We start from the raw sequence: 17,745 nt of genomic DNA on the forward strand, positions 1-17,745 counted from the left end.
TCCCAAAGCTAATAGCTCCTCATGGCACTGAATAGCTGAGTACCATACCAAGTCATACAAATGTTTTCACAGCTCCTCGTTTGCTTCAGCTCAGCAACCCACAAAATCTAGGAAATGATGGTTGGAAGGGCCCTCTGATCCCACCTGCTGCTCCATACTGTTGCCAACATTAGGCTATGGTTATAGTTCCACAAATAAGATGGGCCGCTTTGTCCTGTGCTATACCCATACAGTTATTTCTTAACCAAAGGCAGCTGTGCTGCTCAATCATGATTTGCCCTTCATAAACCCATGCTGATTTTTCAGATTCTCACCTTGTTCCTTCAAACCCACAGGTCTGAAATTCACCTTTGGGTGGATTATCTCGGACCCATACATTCAAATACATCTGACTTCTCTGACAAGCCCCTGAACGCCCATTCCTCCACTTTTGGCTGCCCTTTTCCTTCCCATGATGGTTTTGACAAGAACTTCATGTACGTTTTCTTTGGTTTCACAACAAATGCATCAACAATAAACCTCTGCTGAAACACCATATTTTCAAAACACAAGCTGAAACAAATCAATGTCTCCTCACATAAATACTGCCAAGTCTGAGCCCCACTGCCACCATTTTACATCTTCCAGTCTTCCCGTGGTGCAAAAATGTTTAATTGTGGTTTGGGGTTTTATCTCTCTCCAGCCTTCAATTGTACTTATGGGATGCATGTTAGACGTATTTACATTGAAAACTTAGATAGGAGATCTCAGAGCTTAGTTATGCCCTGTCACAGTGCTGTATATCCTAGATAGCTTGCATAGGTTTCAAGAGATTGCAGATTATTTTTATCCCCTTTTGTCCTCAGTAGTTAGCAAAAAATTTGGGTACTTGCAAGTTTTCCTCTTGTGTAAGGGGAAAAAGGGCTAACAGCGGAGTCAATGAGCAGATCCTGTCTGTTCACAAAGGACACTGAATGTCCCTTGTTCCCTTCCATGGCATTAAATATGAGAAGAGATTGCTGTGCAGAATTGCCCACACTGTGGCTCTTCTGATCAACACTCAGATCCAAATCCTCCCTCTAGTTTTTCTGACAAAACTATATTTGCAGTATATTTTGCAATGCTATCACTTTCCAATTTCATGGTCTTTCTACAAATATAGTTTATAAACCAGTCCGTAGCTTTTCCATGTATTCCACATGCGCCTGTTTCATATGCAGAAATATTTTGGGGTTTTGGCTGGTGGCTGCTATCATTTGAGCTATGTGGTTTCAAAAATGTCTTCTTACAACTATCCTAGTAAAGGAGTGGCACTTCTGCTTAGTCCATAATGTTACATGACTGGAATTCATTATATGGTTTTCTCCGCTTTGCTTTATCTTGTGAAAGAATGCATTTGCAACACAGTGCCCCAGGCAGTTCATCAGCACCAGGGCTCAATCCCAGCATGACAGACATTACAGAGTCATGGAATATTCAGAGATTATATTCAGGTTACCGACACTGTGTGTATATCCTTATCCATCCTAGTGATGGTTCTCCTGGCTCCATGATTAAGATAAAAACTGCTTCCAGGGAAAAGAAAGAAAGGAAAAGGAATGGAAGATGCCTTTCGTGGTTAATTAATGCAAGCCTTGAACACTAAAATGGGGTGAGTAACATGTCTTTTGAAGTTTGGCTACGTGGAGGGAGAAAAATCTCACATGTAGGTTTGACCTGGTTCAAAGCTTTAACTGACAAAAGGCCTAAAAAGACATGAAATAAAATTCCTGCTCTAGATAAAAGTAGTCATTTATGTTTAATGTAAGATGTCATAGGTACAAAACTAGGCACAGGAAGATTCCCTCTCTCTTTCCAGTCCTCCAGGACGTGCAGAAACCAAAGTCCTCACTGTATGGTAGAAAAGAGTGAAAATGCAATTAAGCTGCTCATTTTTCAGAATAGATTTGACTTGAATTACTCCTGTTTCCAACAAATAGCTCTGCACTGTCAACAGGGTGATCTATGACCATCCTTTCTGTGGACCCTACAAAAGGACAGCAGGTTTCCAAAGAGTGAGGAGGAAGGTATGGCTCTAAACCAATGTTTCACCCAGACTGGCTGTTTTTGAGTAATGTCCAAAAATGTCAAAAGGAAAGTAACCCACAAGAACACAGCATCTTAATGAGCAAGTCTGTAACATTTTGGCAGAGAAAACTATCATCTGCTACTAGTAGTGCAAAGATTCAAAGCTCTGCATGACCCGCGGAGCCAAAGAAAGCAAGCATAGGTTACATTAAAGACTTTAAACTGAATGTAAAAGAATAACACTTCAAATCAGACATATTCCAGTGGACTGCCTTCCTGAAGTAAATCCAGCAGCTCTTTGGACATCAGTGGGTTACTCCTTGTTGAACTGGAAGAAAAGTTTTGCCTGATGCTCTTAACAGTTGTAGCAGAACACAAACATCTGGGTCCAATTCCCCACTGATAGGAGCCCTTCGTTACCACAACTGTAAAATACCTATTGCACAAGAAAGTTAGAAAGCCAGCATGAAGTGCCTTTTTGTGCTGACAAATGTCATGAATGACATTAGGTGATTATTAGGTGATTATTAGGTGATACAATGAAGTATCACCTAAACTCAAGTCTCGCCAATTCCCTTTGTTTCCAATTTTCACACACACCAAAGACTTAAGCAAAACAAGTCAGTAATGTGACAATGGAAGATAAATGTATAATTCATGAACACCAGAGGAAGAGAGTTAGAAAGCAATTGCAAGTACAACGAATAGGTCCGTTCCAGAATGGGAATAATTAGCCCTTTAATTAAACTTATCTTGCTGCTAGACAAGAGCAATGCTCAGCAACACCTGGCCTGGAATGTTCCCGTCTCTGCAGGCAGCAGATGGAGCACACAGACATGATCCACCTCCCTCCTACCAAAGACACGGTTGCCTGTGCCAGCAATTAAGGTCTGGGACAATGTCTGAATTATTGTGAACTCTGCCAGATATTTCCTAGTCCGATTTGTTCTCGGTAGGTAAAGCAGGACTTTTCTTGCTGCTGACAGTCCCCTCTTCCTTACCTTCCTCTCTGCCATTCTGAGACATGCTCCCCTTTTCATCCTTGGCAATGCAGAAATGAACTCAGATTTTGCAGCGACTTGCATGCAAGTATTTCTCAAAGACCTCAGCGGGGCTTTGCTGGAACAAACTCATCCAGGTGGCAGCAAGTGCAGTCCTGAAGGTGTTAACCTCCAAGATAACTGCTTCTTGGACCCTTTGGTACACTGATGGGGAAATCAATGAGATGTCAGGCCTTGGGGGATCCTTTTCACATCTCTCCTGAAATCATTACAATTAATGACAGAAATGGGGCAGCTAAAAGCCCATCTGATTCTGTGACCTTCCTCCAACCAGCAGCCAGCCTGGGAAAAACAAAAAGTAGGAGCAAGTCAAGCAGCCTTAGCAAGATACGTAACAACATATTCAGTATCTAGTGGTAACATTATTCCCATGTATCAGGATACCGGAACCCAGGCAAACTTCCATCTCCCATTACTGCATGGCAAACAGCTCCTTAATATAACCATATGTCATATGAAAAAGTATCATCTTTTGTTTATATTAAATTTGCAACCTGATAAATCATTATGATGTCTTTCATTTTCTCTTGTGAGAAACGCAATGATCAGGTTCTCCCTACATGTTTCCTCCTGGCAGCTCAGGCTTTTATTCACTTCTATCACAGCAGAGATTCCTTTTCCAAGCTGAAGAATCCAAAGTTCGCATCTCCATAGAGTGTGACTAATTATTTTGTATTTTTACATCACCTTTGTTCCCCTTTGCTCTACCTTTCCGATTCCCAACATGTATTTGAGATAAGAGAACAAAAACATCACTGTCTATTCAAACTGTATACACACCAAAGGGCAAAACCAATGCATGTTTCACTCCCCTAAAACATTCAACTCGGAAAGGCTTCCTGGTTGGTTTGCAGCGAAAATGTGCATGAATTTTCCACCCAACAGATTCAGTTTTAATGAGTAATGTTCTTTATCTGAGCATTTAAGAACCAAATAAAAGATTCATCCAGCGCTCTTAGTGTAATTATTTTGCCTATCCCACATATATACATTAAGATTAAATGGCACAAGGAAAGCAGTTTCTGCCATAGCACCATCAGCACAAAGGGGACTGTTAAAAGTCCTGAAAAGCCAAAAGTTACTGCCTTTAAAATCTGGATTGCAAAACCAATGAGAAGAAAAAAAGTTCTGTAAGGATAAGGATAGAAACACTGGGAAATGTAAGGCTCACACTGAGGCATTAGAGTTGGTTGAATAATAATAAAACTAGACTCATTAATATGTTCACAAATAAGCATGCCAGATTTCTGGGGTGACATTAATCATGGCTCGCAATTATTCACTTGAAAAATCAGCATGAGAAAATGAAACATGATGTTTCATCCATTTTAGTACGCTTTCATTCTGTGAAAATTCACACCAGAATTTAGTGACTATTATTCTCTTGTTAGGAAAGGTTCTCTCATCCTATGCAGTAACATTGATTTGGAGTCTATTAGAACTAAACGAAAGAGAAAAACAGTGTTCTAGGGTGAGCTCATCCAATTCCAAGAAGGAAAAAAAAGGCATTTTATTAATAAATTAGAATATTTACCACTAGGCAGAACGAAGCGACTGAGTTTCTAACTGATTCTTCACAGGAAGCATTTTATTTGGAGCACTACTTATTTTTCAAGCGTAAGACAATCATTGACCATAAACAAGAGCATAATGGCTAATAAAGTGATCTTTAAGTCAGCTGTATCCATTTGTTAGAATATTCTGCTTTGTTTCATCCCCTGTTTAAAAGGAGGAGGAGACAGATAAAGTAAAAGTAGAGAAAGGCTCTACACACAAACCAGGCAGCTGGAGGGAGGTGGCTGATTGCTTTACTGAACTATATTCACCATTTTGTTTCTGGGATGGAGATATTTGCAGTTCAGTTAACATCTGTGCATCAGCAGCTGCTAATATTGCACCCCAAAGCCCACAGTCCCCAATACTTTCAACTCTCCAACACAAACATCTGCAAACACAGTGTAGTTGAGGTCAGAAGATGTCAAAACCTACATCTTTCTTCCAAGTATTTCTGGCAACATCCTTGAACCATGATCCCTGTCAATGTATGACCAGCGTTCCTTAGGGCACAAAAGGAGAGGCAGCTCCATACTCCAGAAGTATTACATCCAAAATGCCAGTTGTGCTTCTGGATAGCCAGGAGACGAAAGCTGATTCTGATCACCAAGCAATAAGGAGACCATGGGGGGGGTAAGCAGACAGTCCTATCAGAGAAAAGGACACAGCCTCACAAAAGCATCTGTTGGATCATGGATCCATTCGCAGCTCAGACCTTGCTTCTAACCCCTGTCCCCTTGCCACATCTCCCTTCCTTTGGCTGCAAAAGCCTGCAGCAGAACCCAGCAGCCCAAGGAGACACTCTGCTCATAGCATACGCAGTCTGAGCACAATTAGAAACACAAATTGACCATTACGTCCTTTATTAATCTACTCTAATTTTTATGGTGTGAAAACACCCAATTCCACTGCTTTGGCTACTGGCCCCGAACATAACAAGTTACATGGGGCTTGTCTCATCAAAATATCATCATGTCTAAATAGAGGATCTGTCTGAACCACAGTGAAAATGAGTAATGATCACAATTATGGGCCGTATAACAGTCCAATAAAATCTAATTAAAATGATCCACATCCCATCTGCCAACAGCACATAAGCAACACCATCCATTGGGGGGGACAAAGGGGGAAGTAAATAACACTGTCTTCTTTTTTAAAATACCAAATATTTCAAGATGAAAAAGCTACATGTATTTTATCACCAGCACCAAACTGTGCTGCCGAAGAGCTTCTGTGATGACTTAGAGCAATTCCTTGCCCTAAAATTATGAGATATTTTGGGGGTTGCTCCATGAGAGAGCATCCCACGAAGAAGTTCCCTCAAAACAAACTTCTCAGCAAGTCTGTGCAGTTTGAGTCCCTAGGCATATTTTCAATTGAATTTAAGCACTGAAAATCCAGGCTTTTAGTAGATCTTAACAACATAAGTACATCTGTACCAGAAATGACTTTGGGGCATCATTCCACTGGTTGTTCTATTCTCAGGACAGCAGGCAAATAAAAATAGCATCATGTCTTACTTCCCTTCTCCAAATTTGGAACCTTCCTGGGCTTTCTACAGCCGGTAATAAAAACAGTTCAAGTGACTTTCCACCTCCCTTTCTCAGGCATCTGTTCTCTGCTTTGAGTCTGTGAAGCTAATACTATGCTTTCTGATTACACAAACTATGAGGTTACCAATAAGAAAAGTTGTCAGTGGGCAAAACTGTATCACCTTACTACCCAAGAGCAGAAAACATTTAGACTGACAACATGTTCCACTTATCTTCCTATATGTTTAAGGGAACCCAAGAACCAAAACAGAAAAAAACTGAAGTTTAGGGGGAAAAAAGGGGTGATGAAGTCAGATTTAGGATGGAAGCTAGAATGCATTTTCTCATTCGGAGGTGCTATGAAGTGCAGTACAAAGCCATGACTGGAGAGAAGCCAGGATGAGAGTAAAGAGGGAGCAAGCTGGAGACCAGGCACTTGAGATGTCTTTAGGAATGGTGAAGATTACCCTCAAAGCAACACTCAGAGTTTGAATACTTTTCCATATATTAAAGAGAAGTGAAACTGGAGACAGCCCACCCCAAACTGCAGGCAGCAAAGCTCATACTTGGTTTCAATACGTTTGTCTGACTGTAGCTTGAGCTTTGTTACAAGGAACCAACCAGTTTTGGATCCAGATGCTGTCTAGAACCCACCTCGCGGCAAACATACGTAATAACAGCAAATGTGCACTGCTTTAGCTGAGCTATTTACCAATGCCAAAAGTTAGGATCACTCTTTTAATACTTACTTTAATTGCATTTGTGTTCTGTAACTGATAGTTTGATGAAAGGATGAAAACTCCTCCTTTTCTCCATAGCGCAGCTGTTCTTTATGGTTGGCTTTGGCCTTGCAGAGTAGATGGTTGCTGGTGATTTGATCCGCATCCTTGACCAGCATTCATCCAAGCATGGATAACAGTCTGCAGCATTGGTTCCTTGATGTTAAACCATTCTGAGCAGTTCTTTCTGCATTTACAAAAACAGATGCAAAGAAATAGATGTAATTCAGTCTAGAAGCTGTGGGACCCATTCCTTAGTTCAGTGGGAACTCAGCTTTCACTCCAGCTCTGGTGTTTTCATTCAAAAGAAATGTTCCTTGTTTGCATGATATCATCCTAAATGTATCTTGCAACCTCATCCTGTTATCACTGACTTGAGAACCACAGCCTTGGCGAGCTCCTTGAGTGCTTGTCCCAGGAGCACACATGCTGCTGCCCATCCTCTGTTCTTCCTTCACATCAACTACAACTGCACTCTGTGTGCTAAGTCCAAAAATATTGCTTTTATACTTGAAGTTAAGAATGCTATCTCTTGAAATTTTATTCAACAATCAATTTGTATATAAAATCCTATGAATGTCTCTATGTCAAGATACCAAAGCCATCAGCGAAAATGAATTTTCTTCTACCTGAATACCCCGAAGATGGAGTCTGTTTTGGCATGATCTACTATTATTCACCATCCATCTGCAAAATGTTTCTGTCACAGCTGCTCTACTACTGCAGACTTTCAGCACCTTACTGCTTATTTACATAATTTTGGGCCAAGCTGAAGTAGTGCAATTCTCTTTTAAAGGATGCTGAAGCCTTCACAGCTTTGCTTTTACTGTGCTTGCTCAAACCTCTATAACCCCTAATTGACAAAGAAGTTCAGGAATGCAGAGACACAACAGTGGTCTCCAGCATAAGTGTTTTGATAAAATGAAAGAGGAAAAGTACATATTATACACATCACCTCTGGGAAACAGTAATCACAAAAGTTATTAAACATTCTGCCAAAGGCTCTGCAGACTCCTTTTCTCTTTTGGTTTTGTTAGCAATAAAGGCAGCTTGCTAATATTTGTCACTTTCAAATTCATTATTTACTACTCAAAAGGCAGCAAAGATACATTATATTTTCATAAAAGACTATGAAGTTGTCCAATTTTCCAGAGCTGCAGGAGGACTGAAACACTATGCGGTGGCACAGGTCCTTTCATGCATTATGAATAGGGTGATTTTACAATTCAAAACAACAGTTCTCACCTTTCCCACTGCCTGGCACAGCTGGGCAGTGCTTTAGGAGACACTGCATCTTTCAGGATCAAGAAATGCACACCCCTTATGAAGGCAAAGGGATTGATAAGAGACTGAAGGAGGCACTCAAAATACAATTACTGTGTTTGGGGATGGGATTTGGTGCTTTTGTCCACAAACCTCCTCGAGTAGGAATAATAGTACTTCAATGGTCTGAAAAACTGTGCTGGAAATTACTGGGATCCAAGTTTTCATTGCTTCCTCTGAGTCGGTAACCTACAGCAGAGGCAGGTGAATTTTAGAACCTCTCTTGATGTACATTGATGGCATTGATGTAGAGGATTTGGCTACCCTAATTCCCATGGCCACGGCATATTATCTTCAAGTTGCTCCATTAGTTACCATACTTTACAGATTAATATAATATCTTTGGATCTCCTCGTTACAACAGGCTTTAATTGGCTTCTGGTGAGGACATTCCTTTTGGCTTGATCTCATGGAGCCTCTGCTGTAAAACTGGGATTGCATTCACAATACAGCTCTTTCTGCAGCTAGAACCCAGAACTCACCAGGCACCCCATTGCCATAAAATTCTTATCAACTTAATATCCTTCAGACCTACACACATCATATGCTTAAAACAAACTGAAAAGGGTTGCTGGTTTGCCTACTGCCTGCAGTCAAGCCTCAGTCTTTTCCAGTTCTTGAAGCAAAATCTCACATATGCACACTCACTGAAGCCAGCTTTGCCTGACACATCAGAGAAAAATTCCATTTTTTCCAAGCTCCATATAGATACAGAGCACATTTTCTTACTGTACTGTTAGCTCGGATTGGCTTGAGAAAGGTTTATTTAAATTCTTTTGGGGAAATTGGAGCCCATAGACACTGAGTTTGCTATCCGTATACATTCCAAGAGACACGCCAGCCCTCATCGCATCCTGCAAGAAAAGCTCCCATGTGAAAATTAAAGACAGGTTCTGAAAGCTCCCTCTTCCTGAAGCACTGATTTTGCTACACAGTTAATTCTGCAAGATTTGAAACTCTACTCTCTGCTTTAACGTCCTCCTTTTCCTACAGCCTTGAAAATGTCCACTGACAACCATTCGTGATGCACTTTTCCACTACAGATTAAATCCTTTCCCCCGTTTTCTTCCCTCCCATTTTGAGAGAGCTTATTTCCAAACCTGTATTTCGTACACTAAAAAAAACCCTGAAATAATTCCAGATCTTAAGTCTGCTCAATAGAAATATTTATTGATGAAAAAGTTCACTGTAAATGGGTCCACCTATGGAGAACAACAGCAAGCAAATAGCAAACATATAAAATGGGCCATATGACATACATGCATAATGGGGGGGGAAGAAGGAGCTGTATTTGCAAAACAAACATCTGCATTTCCTATAGCACATGTAGGTCCCCATGTTGCCACAGAGAGGGCAGTGAATTATGCATCCTTCTATGGTCAGAACTATGGGGGGGCTACAACCATATGAAAAGGACTGGAAAGACCAAGCGGGTAAGGGAGAAGGAAGGTTTATTACATCAAATGAGATTCAATACTAACACAGCTCACTGCTATAGATCCTGAATCCAATATCCTACATGAGACGGACAATGATATAGTCAGTGGGAGGTCCTTCTAAGAAGGGGAAATCTGCAGTTATATTTTTATACAAATTTTTTTTTATACCTTTCTATCTTGAGCCTTTGCAGAAGAAATGGGACATTTGTCTCATCTCTGCTTTTATCACACACACAAGAGACCAAAGTAGTCTTTGTACTAGATAGCTACTACTATTTAAAGCACACTCTAACAGCATCATTGGGCTGAGATGTAGCTGGATGGAGGGCACCCTGCACATGGCATGGCAGCATTTTGTTGAGCTTCAGGAGGGCAGCCTACCCACAGCATGGCAGTTTTGAGTTGAGCTGCAGCTGGAAAGCACCCTGAATATGGCATGGCAACATTGAGTTGAGCTGCAGAAGGGAGGGCACACTGCACATGGTATGGCAGCATTAGACTGACCTGCAGCTTGATGGAAGGCACCCTGCACATGGCATAAAAGCCTTGGTTTGAGCTGCATCTGGATGAAGTTCATGATGTCCATGGCATGGCAACAGTAGGTTGAGCAGCATCTGGAGGGCACCCTGCACATGGCATGGCAGCTTTGGGTTGAGCTGCATGTTGATGGACGGCAACCTGCACATGGCATGACAGCACTGGGTTGAGGTGCAGAAGGCAGGCACCCTGCACACGGCATGGCAGCATTATGACGAGCTGCAGCTGGATGGAGGGTACCCTGCACATGGCATGGCAGCATTGGGTTGAGCTGCAATGGGAGGGCACCCTGCCCATGGCATGGCAGTATTAGGCTGAGTTGCCACTCGAAGGATGGCACCCTACCAATGGCATGGCAGCATTGTATTGAGCTGCATGTGCATGACATCCTGCTAGTTATGGCAGCATTGGGTTGACCTGCATCTGGAGGGCACCCTGAAAATGGCATGGCAGCATTGGCTTGAGCTGCAGCTGGAAGGCACAGTGCCCATCGCATGGCAGCATTGGGTTGAGCTGCATCTGGATGGAGGGCACCCTGCACATGGCATAGCAGCATTGGATTGAGCTGCACCTGGAGGGCACCCTGCCCATCACATGGCAGCATTGGGTTGAGCTTGAGCTGCATCGATGGCACCCTGAACATGGCACGGCAGCTTTAGGAAGAACTGCTGGATGGAGGGCAACTTGCACATGGCATAATAGCCTTGGTTTGAGCTGCATCTGGATGCAGTTCACAATGACCATGGAATGGAAACAGTAGGTTGAGCAGCATCTGGAGAGCACCCTGCACATGGCATGGCATCATTGGGCAGAGCTGCAACTGGAAGGCATCCTGCAAATGGCATAGCAGTATTAGGTTGAGCAGCAGCTGCATGGAGTTCACCCTGCACATGGCATAGTAGCATTGGGTTGAGCTCCAAAGGGAGGTCACCCTGCACATGGCATGGCAGCATTGGGTTGAGCTGCATGTTGATGGAGGGAATCCTACACAAGAAATGGCAGCATTGGGTTGAGCTGCAACTGGAGGGCACAGTGCACATGGCATGGCAGCCTTAGGCTGAGCTGAAGCTGGATGGAGGGCACCCCGCACATGGCATGGCAGCATTGGGATGAGATGCACCTGGGTGTGGCACCCTGCATATGGCAAAGCAGCATTGGGTGGAGCTGCAGCTGGAGGGCACCCTGCACATGGCATGACAGCATTGGGTCGAGCATCAGCTGGATCTATGGCACCCTGAACATGGCATGGCAGCTTTATGAAGAACTGCTGGATGGAGGGCATCCTGCACATGGAATGGCATCACTGCTAAGAGCTGCACCTAGAGGGCACACTGCGCATGGCATGGCAGCACTGGGTTGGGCTGAACCTGAATTGAGGGCTACCTGCCCATTGCATGGCAGCATTGGGTTGAGCTGCAGCTGGAGTGCACCCTACACATGGCATGACAGCATTGGTTTGAGCTGCATCTCGATGGAGGGCATCCTAGACATGGCATTCCATCATTGGGTTGAGCTGTAGCTGGATGGAGGGCACTCGGCACAAGGCATGGCAGCATTGTATTGAGCTACAATGGGAGGGCACCCTTCACATGGCGTAGCAGCATTGGGTTGAGCATCAGCTGGTTTGAGGGCACACTTCACATGGCATGGCAGCATTGGGTAGAGCTGCAGCTGGATGGAGGCCACCTGGCACAAGTCATTGCAGCATTGGGTTGAGCTGTAGCTGAATTGAGGGCTCCCTGCCCATGGCATGGAAGCATTTGATTGAGCTGCATCTGGAGGACACCCTGCACATGGCCTGGTAGCATTGAGTTGAGCTGTAGAAGGAGGGAGGGTACCCTGAACGTGGCATGGAAGCATTGGATTGAGCTGCAGCTGGATGGAAGGCACCCTGCACATGACATGGCAGCACTGGGTTGTTCTGCCACTGGAGGGCTCCCTGCACATGGCATGGGAGCGTTTGGTTGAGCTGCAGCTGGATGGAGGGCACCCTGCAAATGACATGGCATCATTGGTTTTGCTGCAGACGGAGGGCACCCTGTACATGCCATGGCAGTATTGGGTTAATCTGCAGAGGTAGGGCACCCTGCACATGCTATGGCAGCATTGGATTGAGCTTCAAAGGGAGGGCACCCTGCTCTAGTCACGGCAGCATTGTGTTGACCTGTATCTGGAGGGCACCCTTCGCTTGGCATGGCAGCATTGGACTGACCTGCAGCTTGATGGAAGGCACCCTGCACATGGCATAAAAGCCCTGGTTTGAGCTGCATCTGGGTGGAGTTCATAATGTCCATGGCATGGCAACAGTAGGTTGAGCAACATCCGGAGGGCACCCTGCACATGGCATAGCAGCATTGGATTGAGCTGCAGCTTGATGGCACCATACACATGGCACGGCAGCATTAGGTTGAGCTGCAAAGGGCGGGAACCCTGCACACAGCATGGTAGCATTACGCCAAGCTGCAGCTGGATGGAGGGCACCCTGCGCATGGCATGGCAGCATTGGATTGAGCTGCATGTGCATGGCACCCTGCACTATTTATGGCAGCATTGTGTTGACCTGAATCTGGAGGGCACCCTGAACATGGCATGGCAGCATTGGGTTGAGCTGCATCTGGATGACACCCTGAACAAGGCAAGACAGCATTGGGTCAATCTGCATCTGGAGAGCATCCTGCAAATGGCATGGCAGCATTGGACTGACCTGCAGTTTGATGGAAGGCACCTTGCACATGTCATGGCAGCCTTAGTTTGAGCTGCATCTGGATGGAGTTCACAATGTCCATGGCATGACAATATTGGGTTGAGCAGCATCTGGAGGGCACCTAGCATATGGCATGGCAGCATTGGGTTTTGCTGCATCTGGATGGAGATCACCCTGCACATGACATGGCACTATTGGGTTGATCTGCAGCTGGAAGGAGGGCACCATGCCAATGGCATGGCAGCATTGGTTTGAGCTGCAGCTGGAGTGCACCCTACACATGGCATGGCAGCATTGGGTTGACCTGTATCTGGAGGGTACCCTTCACATGACATGGCACATTTTTGTTGAGCTGCAGCTGCAATGCAACTTGCACATGGCATGGCAGCATTGAGTTGAGCTGCATCTGGAGTGTGCCCTACGCATGGTTTGACAGCATTGGACTGAGATGCAGATGGATGGAGGGCATCCTGCACAAGTCATGGCAGCATTGGGTTCAGCTGCATCTGGATGGTACATTGAATATGGTATGGCAGCATTTGTCTGAGCTGCAGACCGAAGTCACCTTGCACAAGTTATGGCTGCATTCGGTCTAGATGCAGCTGAATGGGGGGCATCCTGCACATGGCATGGCAGCATTGGCTGGGCTGTAGAGGGTGGGAACGTGGCAAATGGCAAGGCAGCATTGGGTTGATCTGCAGAATGAGGGCACCCTGCACTAGTCATGGCAGCACTGGGCTGAGCTGCAGCTGGATGGAAGGCACCCTGCACATGGCATGGCAGCATTGTGCTGAGCTGCAGCTGGATGGGTCACGTCACTCCCATATATAAGAAGGGGAGCAGGGAGGACCCAAGGAACTACAGGCTGGTGAGTCTCACCTCTGTGCCTGGGAAGATCATGAAACAGATCCTGCTGGACAACATGCATGGATTCACATAAAATTCACATAAAGAATGAGCATGTGATCCGAGACAGCCAGCACGGCTTCAGCAGGGGAAGGTCATACTTACCTAATATTGTGGCCTTCTATGAAAGAGTGACAATGTTGGTGGACAAAGGGAAGGTGACTGATGTCAGTTACCTGACCTGAACAAGGCCTTTGACATGGTCTCCCACCACATCCTCATCTCCAAATTGGAGGGAAGTGGATTTGATGGGTGGACAACTAGATGGATAAGCAATTGCTTGAAAGGCCGCAGACAGAGGGTGGTGGTCAATGGCTCTATGTCCAGGTGGAGGCCAGTAACGAGCGGTGTCCCTCAAGGGTCTGTCTTGGGACCGGTGCTCTTTAACATCTTTATTAATGACATTGATGAAGGAATTGAGTGCACCCTCAGCAAGTTTGCTGACGACACTAAGCTGAGTGGTGTGGTCGATACAGTGGAGGGAACGGATGCCATTCAGAGGGACCTCGACAGGCTGGAAAGCTGGGCTCGGGTGAACCTAATGAGGTTCAACACGGCAAAGTGCAAGGTTTTGCACTTGGGCCGGAAGAACCCCAGGCACCTGTACAGGCTGGGAGGAGTTGTCCTTGAGAGCAGCTCGGCAGAGAAGGACCTGGGGGTCCTGATAGATGAGAAACTTAACATGAGCCAGCAGGGCGCTCTGGCAGCCCGGAAAGCAAATGGGATCCTGGGCTCCATCAGGAGAGGGGTGGTCAGCAGGGATAGGGAGGTGATTGTCCCTCTCTACTCAGCTCTTGTGAGGCCCCATCTGTTGTATCGTGTCCAGGTGTGGAGCCCTCAGTACAAGAAAGACATGGAGATTTTGGAAAGGGTCCAGAGGAGGGACAGGAAGATGATCATGGGGCTGGAGCACCTCCCCTATGAGGACAGGCTGAGGGAGTTGGGTTTGTTCAGCCTGGAGAAGAGAAGGTTGCGGGGTGACCTCATTGCAGCCTTTCAGTACCTGAAGGGTAATTGTTTAGTTTGTGGAAGATTGTGGAATTTTAGTTTGTGGAAACTGAAAAATTGTACTGTTTGATACGTGGGTTTTGAAGGGAATGGGACAAACTGCTTTGATGGTATAAGAAAGTGTAATTGCTATTGGTATACAGAAAGTATAATTGAGGGTGTGTGGAAGTGTAACTGAAGGTACAAATTGAGAAATCGTGTACAAAGGAAAAAGAGTTAAAGAGAAAGTAAGTTTATGTGTGCTGGTATGAGAGCAACTCCCTGTATTGTTTCCCCCCCCTTGCAAGAACTCTTGGAGTGAGAGAGAGCCGGGTACGGAGACTGTTGCTGTAAGCAGCAAAGGGGGGAGGTGGGGAGGAGGGGGCAGTGGAAGTGAGAATAGCCTTCATGTGCAGAGATGTAGGAAACCTGAAATCCCAGTGTTAGCACTGGACACCTGGAGAGAAGGAGGTGAAACTGAAATAGGATGTTAGTAGTTTTTGTAATGATGAGAGTTTGGAAAGTGAGAAAGTTTGGGACAGACACAGGCTGGAGGAGTAAGGGCTGGCAAGGTATAACAGGGATGTCAGGACTGAAAAGAGGTGAACGATATGAAAACAAAACAAAACTGATTGACAAACAGATAGTAAGGGAATTGGTGATAATAACAGCTGTTACTGTTGTGGTGCCAGAATAGGACCATAGGACCCAGAGATCCCCTCAGGGAGAGGTGGGGGGAGTGGGGGCTTGAAGTGCCCAGGGAGGGCTCCGCCCCACTGAAAGGAAAGCAGTGTGCAAACTGCAATGGGAAATTGCATCTAGGGAAGCAGGATAAAGAGATTTATTTTCTGGTGGATATGGGTGCTTCTTACTACTCATAGATGGTTTTGTAACAGTAATAGAAGCTACTGCCCAACAAGAAAAGGTTTACGTTTTTTTTGGATTAATTAAATATAAACTAAGTAGGAATACAGAAATTCTTGTACCTGCCAGGTTGCTCTGGCAAGAAATTTAATAAAACTGGAGCTAAGGGTCCAACAATATTGACTGTTTAAAAACTGTAAGTCTGACATTAGCACAAATGGGGAAAAACAATGTTGTACCCCAGGAGTCACAGCAATATCAAACATGATGCACTTAGGGGTGTGGGCATCAGGGCCAAACATGAAGCCCTGAATAGAAGTTAAAAGCAAGAGATTGCCCAGTCAGGGTAAAGTGGTACCCTATAAGGATACAGAACTGTAGAAGGATAGAAGACTTTCTGGAGTTTGGACTCCAATTTTGCAAAAATTTTTGATAGCAAGTGCTGTAGTTTGGTACAACACTTGAAGGCAAGTAGTAGAATTGTTGAATGCATACACTCAGTGGTGGCAAATCCATGCACTTTATTAACCCAGTTAAGGAATGAATAGGTGAAGTTTACCTTCTGGATTTGAAGGATGTTTCTTCTGCCTGCTTTCTGTATCACGGCTTTACAAGTCGGTGTGCAGGTTTGGAGGAGCTATCCCCCTTGCACCCAGCGCTGCGCAACGCTGGAATAAACATACCTGCTTTACAACCCATCTCTGGATTATAGAGTTTGATTCCGCAAGTCAGCTAAACATTTGTGGTTGGTTTTTCTTTCGCTAAACAAAGCAACCTGTTTTCTGCACTTGCTGTGCCTTACGAAAATGCACAGAAATTAGGCAAGCCTGAGACTCACCAAACACCACATGTGACATTTTGTAAAAGGTCAGTTTTGCAGCAGAGAACCACATATAATTATACCAAGTGTGCAACTACTTTTCCCATGCAGCAGCAGGCAGCAATGAGGCTGTTCTCATAATAAAAATACCATTTGAAAAGTAGTGTAATTAAGTGTATATCATGATGTACCCAGTAGCAACGAGAGCTCTATTAACAGCTTCTGGAACAAGTAGATCACTCCCATCCCCTGCAATGACTTTGCCTCCAATATCGCATGGCTGATAAATTGCAGTCTTCTGGATATGAAATATTTGCAAGTAATTTGCAAACTGCAGCTAATCAGAACCGTCTTCCATATTGTCACCAACCACTTCAGGCAGCATTGTTCCATTTTGACATCTGGCTATGAGGCATTCATGCACGGCATTCACATACATAGGTCAATAAATAGGAGGGAGGGTGATTTCAAGTACTTATGCTTCCATCAGTTTCTTCTGTGTACCTGTGCAGTAGCTGCCCATCTCACCTGGTAGGTACGAATGCTGTTTTCTAGTCCAGGTCAATAAAAGCCTCCATGTTGACATCCACATGCAGATTTGTCCAGCTAACACCATGGAGAAAAGCTTCTAAAAGTCAGTTCAAGTTTTTAATGAGATTGCTGAGCATAAAACCACATGATTCCCATGATTTTTCACAGATTGTTTTCTGCAAACCTGGATCTCACAAGCCTACAAGCAAGGAGAAAGCTTATCGGCACAGCAACAGATAGTACGATTGTGGGTTTTTTTAAATACAATCAGTATATTGTTCTATCACCAGCTGCTTTTAAGGCAATTCACTCCCATCAAACTCTCAAATATTCACCCAAGTCGGCTTTCATCAATGTTTTTACCTCCTGAGCAATTGAATCTATAGGAACTATTGGACTAGGAGACAACACAAGGACATACTGCCAGCTGAGAACCTTTCAGCTAATTCATCCAACAGCATCTAAAGGTTCGAAGCTCACTGAGGGGGAGAACAGTATTTGGGATATTAGAATTCCCCCCAAATGTATTGGGTTTATTTTTCTAAGTTTATTAATTTAAAGCTGAATTTGTACAAGTGAGAGAAAGCACCTTTCTTCCACACTGAGGAATTGGCACCATCTTCTCTCCAAAGAAAATTCTTTAAAAAGGCCCAAAAATTAAG

This window comes from Coturnix japonica, unplaced genomic scaffold (assembly GCF_054131305.1).
Source record: "Coturnix japonica strain WE unplaced genomic scaffold, WE-NBRP24 Scf039, whole genome shotgun sequence".
Taxonomy (NCBI): domain Eukaryota; kingdom Metazoa; phylum Chordata; class Aves; order Galliformes; family Phasianidae; genus Coturnix; species Coturnix japonica.